The 6,189-nt window shown below is 35.2% G+C and overlaps 1 long non-coding RNA gene across 1 annotated transcript; it reads left to right on the top strand.

The window, feature by feature from the left end:
• Window positions 1-2,305: 2,305 nt before the first annotated feature.
• Window positions 2,306-4,523, top strand: LOC111992192 (uncharacterized). Its single transcript, XR_002880818.2, has 2 exons — window positions 2,306-3,865; window positions 3,952-4,523. It is a non-coding gene; the product is annotated as an uncharacterized LOC111992192 (long non-coding RNA).
• The last annotated feature ends 1,666 nt before the right edge of the window (window positions 4,524-6,189 follow it).

Below are 6,189 nucleotides of genomic sequence, written 5' to 3'. Positions count from 1 at the left end.
TCTTAGGAGTAACTAGAAAAGGTGAGGCAAAGCAGATAAAAGCAATTTCAAGAAAATAAATAAATAACATTTTTTTTAGTAAATCAAAAACACATGCAGCCCAAGTATTTAGAATGTATGCTGTGGGTACATCAAAATTAAGCTCCAAAAGGAGGGTTCTAGTGAAACATAACGAACAATGCCGTGCCAAGAGCACCCCTCATTTCTATGTAATTAATATAAAACAATGTGTTAAATTCTCCATTTTGATTAATGGTTGTCCTTCTGACTTTTTTGGGAGTTCTAGAGGACTTCGGCAAGGTGATCCTATATCCCCATTTCTGTTTGATATTGTCTTGGAGGCCTTGAGTAGTATGTTGGTTGCGGCTACTGCAGCTAGTCAGTTTTTGGGTTTCACAGTTGGGAATGAAGCTGGTTCCTTGATGTCGGTGTCTCATTTATTGTTCGCGGATGATACCCTTGTTTTCTGTGACACCGACAGCACTCATATTACAGCTCTGTGTGGGATTCTCTCTAAATTCAAGGAGATGTCAAGGCTAAGAATTAATTTAGAAAAGTCTAAATTGGTTCCAGTTGGGGATGTGCCTAATCTTCATGAGTTAGTGGAGATTTGGGCTGTAGGGAGTCTGCTCTTCCATTGAAATATTTAAGTCTCCTGTTGGGTGCTTCTTTTAAAGATAAGACTATTTGAAATCCTATCTTGGAGAAGATGGATCAAAGGCTAGCTGGTTGGAAGAGGTTGTATTTATCCAAGGGGGCAAAGTTACCCTTATTAAGAGTACTCTTTCTAGCTTACCTACATATTTCCTTTCTCTTCTCCCTATTCCAGTTAAGATGGCTAAGAGGATGGAGAAATTACAAAGAGATTTTCTTTGGACTGGTATTGGGGGTGATCGTAAAATTCATTTAGTAAACCGGTCTAAGGTTTGTGGACCAGTGAAAAAAAGGGTTAGGCATTCGGTGCTTAAGAAGGTTTAATTCTGCCTTATTAGCCAAATGGTTGTGGCGTTATGGTTGGGAGAATGATGCCCTTTGGAGAAGGGTCATTGGGGCGAAGTATGGGAATGAGTGGGGTGGTTGGTGCACAAAATCTATGTCGGGGGCTTATGGTGTTTGTTTGTGGAAGTTCATTAGAAGTGGCTGGTTGAATTTTTCCAAGTTCCTTCGGTATGATGTGGGTGATGGTACTCGTGTGAAGTTTTGGGATGATGTGTGGTGTAGGGATCATCCTCTTAAGGAGGAGTTTCCAGATTTATATAATATTAGTAGGACAAGGGAGGCTTCGGTCTCTGAAGTTATGTGCTACGTAAATGGGAGAGTTTTTGGGACATTTAGTTTCGCCGCTTAGTGGAAGATCAAGAGTCACTTTCTTTGGATTCATTTTTGGTCTTGATCTATTCCACAAAGGTGCGGGGTGTTGGTGCTGACAAACTTTGTTGGAAGCCAGCCTGCAATCGAGGTTTCAAGGTGAGTGGGTATTATCATTCTCTATCCCCTTCTACTGTCATTCCCTTCCCTTGAAAATGGTGTGGCAATCGAAGGTTCCTCCTCGGGTTGCTTTTTTCTCTTGGACTACGGCTTTAGGCAAGATTTTAACTATAGATAATCTTCGGAAGAGGCACTTTGTTGTTCTTGAGTGGTGTTTTATGTGCAAAGGGTGTGGGGAATTTGTAGATCATCTCCTCCTTCACTGTCCTATTGCATTTGAGATGTGGAGTATGATCTTTGCTTGTTTGGTATTTGTTGGGTGATGCCGCTAAGGGTAGCGGATTTGTTGGATTGTTGGTCTTGCAATTTCAGGCGACATCGTAATATAGTTATTTGGAGGATTGTGCCACACTGTTTGATGTGGTGTATCTGGCAAGAGCAGAATTCGAGAAGCTTTGAGGATCACGAACGGTCCATTCTTGAGTTTAAGTCTTTTCTTTTCTACTCTTCTTGAATGGTGTTTGGTTTTACCTTCTTTTCCTTGTATTTCCTTCCAGGGTTGCTTGATTATTGTACTTTGGTTTCTTGATGTTTTTGCCTCTTTCGTACATTTCCTATGTACGGGGCAGTGTTCTTTCAAAAAACTTTTAAGTTACTTATCCAAAAAAAAAAAAAAATGTATGTAAGAATCTACAGCCGACCATATCCTTCAAGTTGCACATTGCTTTTTACTACCTTTTTATGATAAATTGTGTTTTGGAGTTTGCCAAAAGATTTTGCAGCGACAAAGTGACTAGGGTATGATAATCAATCAAATCAAAAATGGTCGAAAAGGAAAAAAAAAAAATCCTAACAATGACATCTCATGTAATTTTGTTAGTTTGTGGCTGTGGGTTGCTCTGTTTTTTTTTTTTTTTTTTTTCTCGCAGATTTCCATCTCCTTCTTCCTTTGTTGTCAAATCTATGGCAAAGAAGAATCATGAAATTTTTGTAATTAGATTTTCTTTTTCCCTTTTTTTTGTATGCAAATTTTATTGGATTTTTGGTTTCTTGGGATTCTTCTATTTGGTTTTAATTTTGGGTTTGTTTTAGTTGATATATAGTGTTTTTCTCATCTTCATTTTACATTGGTTTGGATTTTCTTTTTCCCTTTTTTTGGTTATGCAATTTTTATTGGATTTTTGGTTTCCTGGGATTCTTCTATTTGATTTCAATTCTGGGTTTATTCTGGTTTGATAAATAGTGTTATTGTTGTCTTCATTTACATTGGTTTTCCCTTTTTATAAATTATTATAATCTCTGGGTCTTCTTATACGATAGCCTATGGAATGTTATGTTGGGGCTGCCGCTATTCTGGATTCCGTGGGAATTTTTTTTGAAGGTTGGGGTTGGTTAGTATAGTTGTTTGAGATTGCTGAACATGTTTTTGATGGATGCTCAGGTGTTTGTTCTTTGATTCTTTTTTGCCAATTCATTTGTGGTATTTCTTGAACATGTTTGGAATGCTCAGGTGTTTGTTCTTAGATTCATTTGTAATATGCCTTTTGTTCTCTCTTTAAAAGAATTCAGCTACAAGAAATTACAAAAGGCTATGGTTTGATCTATAGTGTTATTGTCGTCTTCTTATATGATAGCCTACGAAATGTTATGTTGGGGTTGCTGCTATTTTGGATTCTGTGGGAATTTTTTTTTAATGTTGGGGTTGGTTAGTATAGTTGTTTGAGAGTTATATATGATTATGCAAGATGGGCATGGTATTAGATATTATAAATTTGAGACAGAGATTCAAAGAGATGGTTGAGAGAGTCTTAACAAATAGCAAACTTTAATGAATACCTCTATCATTATGCAAAATCAAAAGACATATTACAGATTTTTAATCTTTTGACTTTATAACCGAACTTGCCTGTATATGTGGTGTCATAGTACCTTTTAATTGGAGTATGTATATGAAATCTTTTAACTTCATAGCCAAACTTGCCTGTTTATGTGGTATCAAAAATACATAGGTACCTACAAAAACCTCATTTTATGTTTTCAATTTTTTGGCACAAAGGAGCTTGCACAGGCCTTGAGAGAAAAAACAACCCTTGGTTATATTGATGCTGGTGTTGCTGCAACATGGTACTCTCTTTTCATTAAGTGTTGTTTTTCTTACGCGTACACAAGCTATTTGATAAAATTTGTAAGTGATTTTTTGTTGTTGTTCTAGAAGTCATAATACATGGTGAGTGGTAAGGAGGAAGATAAGTAGGGAATATGATGATGTGTTGTTGATTTCATCAGGGTGAGATGTATTTGTTGGCCTTATTTTCTCAATGTCATTTTTTGTGTGATGTAAAGGGTCGGCTTTTTCAAAGGCCAGTTTGATGTAAGCCATGGCTTTTGTGATGGGTGGAATTCAGGAAGCCTGCAATGATATTTAAATCTTTCGATGGTATCATATACATAATACCAAGTTTTGTATTTTTATATTCCTAGTATTTGATATATTGTTTTAACCAATCCAGTTGATTGTATTAGTTGTGGTGGAGGTTGGCTATTATGGTCAAATCGGAACCAAAGGCATGTGGATGAAACTCTGAAGTTAGTAGTGGATTTTGTGCAAACAACCTGTACACTTGCTATGGAATATATGGAAGCTTAGAGAAATAATCAGTCTAGATAGCCTGTTGAAGGGTGTACATAGCCTTTGTGGATTTGGGGCTTCAAGCAGTTGAGGTAGAGTGTGAATTTAAAAGTCCAGTAGATGAAGTAAAGTCAGATGGACCTACCAATTTGAGCATTGGCCACATCCTTCCTTAATGATGTTAGACTACTTCGTAGTTGGTTTTTCTACTAAACAGTGATGTACTTGCTCAAAAAAAAAAAAAAAAAAAACACCCAAATGTATTTGTGGCATTTTTTAGTGGAATTCCTGGCTTCCTTTCGGCATTTTTACTACAGTGTTACTCCGAAAAATTTTAAATCAGATTTTATTTTTCTATTAAAAATTGTACTATTACCCCAGTCCATTAAAAATAACTACTCATGTTTTATTTTTAAAGTTGTAATATCTATTGGGCAATATAGTATTTTGTGTTTCAATGCATTAATATTGTTCTTTTTTTTTTTTTTTTAAAAATTGTCATATTTGAATGATATCTTGAATTATAACTAACTATATATCGTATATTATTAATGTCATCTCTTATTTGTAAGCATTTCATTTAATTATATAAGTTATTCCAACCAAAATAAAATGAAATGATGATTTGAAATAATATTTTAAACTACCATAAATAAATATTCAATATAAACTAAAAACTTTCCGATGAATCGCAAGGGTTAGCGACTAATTTAATTATAAGTTTGTAAACATATAATTCAAAATCCACAATTTTATAAGTCCAAATATTACTCGAAGTACCTTAAGCCAATTAGGCCATCGATGCAACCTACGACTCAATCAGAACTAAAATAAAAATAAGCAAGAACAAATTCGTGATCATAGTGGAAAATTGGAAATATGCCAATAACGAGGAGTATGAAAACCTAAAAAGTACTAGCAATGTGGCTCAAAATTAAGAAGAAAATCAATTCAGAAGTCCTTTTGTGGACTAATGCCATCCTCATATTGTTAGAGCATTCCCAGAAAACATCTTAAAATTTTAGTTTTTAGCAATTTAAAACATTGCTTTATCTATTTTAACACCCCGCTTTATAATATACTCAACATCAAGGGTTCAATTTTTTTACTACTTCATTTAAATATTCTTTTTTTTTTTTTTTTTTTGGTAATCTACATGAATGGTCTATATCATTTACACCATATTTCAATTTAATCATTAACCTTTCAAAACTGTAATAATTTGGTCCCTAACCTTTCAGTGTCATGACAATTTGGTCCCGTCGTTATCCTTTGAATGGAAAAGTTAGACGTGTCAAACGAAAAAATAAAAAATTTATTTACCAGCCACATCATATTAAAATAATAAAATAATATAAAGTAAATAACCAAATTTCAGTGCTTACAAGTTAAAAGTTTTGTAAAAAAACTAAAATCTATCGACCTTCCCCTCAATAGCAAGTAGCAACCCTCTACAACAAAGTCAACACCGCAAACTCTTTCCCCTTCACCAACAACTGTAGAGAGGGAAAATTCCCAACCTATCACAAGCTGACACATCATATTATCAAGTACACAAAATACAACAAATTACAAAGCTCCACATATTGTTGCTAGGTTTTACTATCACTACTCAGAAACCAACAGAAATTTGCCAAGTGTCATGCAAAAACCAATCATGTATTAGCGCGTGTAAGTGATGACATAATCAGCCTCGCATGTGTAAGCGATGATATAAGCAGACCAATCAAGCTGTGAGATGTGTCACCAATCAGACTCTGCCATGTGTTGCTCACCCACCTCCAAACTCCTATAAGAAGCATTCCTAAGGCATTTAAGAGGACACCAAGCCATCTAGAGCATAAGCAGCATCAAAGAAGATTCAGAAACACTCAGAAGTACAGAAGCTCTATAGGAATCAAGCCTTAAAGCCTTCAAGAACATCAAACTCAAAATCGAAGAACATTCGAAGCAGAATCATCCAAACTATCTGCCTAGATCTCAAAGTTCATTGGAATCAAGCTCAACAGCCTCCAGAAACTCAACAAACCATAAATCAACGAAGCTCTGCAGATTCAAGCCTTTAAAGCACTGAAGAACTTTCACCATAAACCTTCGAAAACGAAGAACGCACCAAGAACATGAAGAACATA

Source organism: Quercus suber, unplaced genomic scaffold, assembly GCF_002906115.3.
Source record: "Quercus suber isolate HL8 unplaced genomic scaffold, Cork oak 2.0 scaffold_912, whole genome shotgun sequence".
NCBI classification, from domain to species: domain Eukaryota; kingdom Viridiplantae; phylum Streptophyta; class Magnoliopsida; order Fagales; family Fagaceae; genus Quercus; species Quercus suber.
The sequence above is the reverse complement of the archived record's forward strand: the minus strand, read 5'-3'. Positions and strand labels throughout refer to the sequence as shown.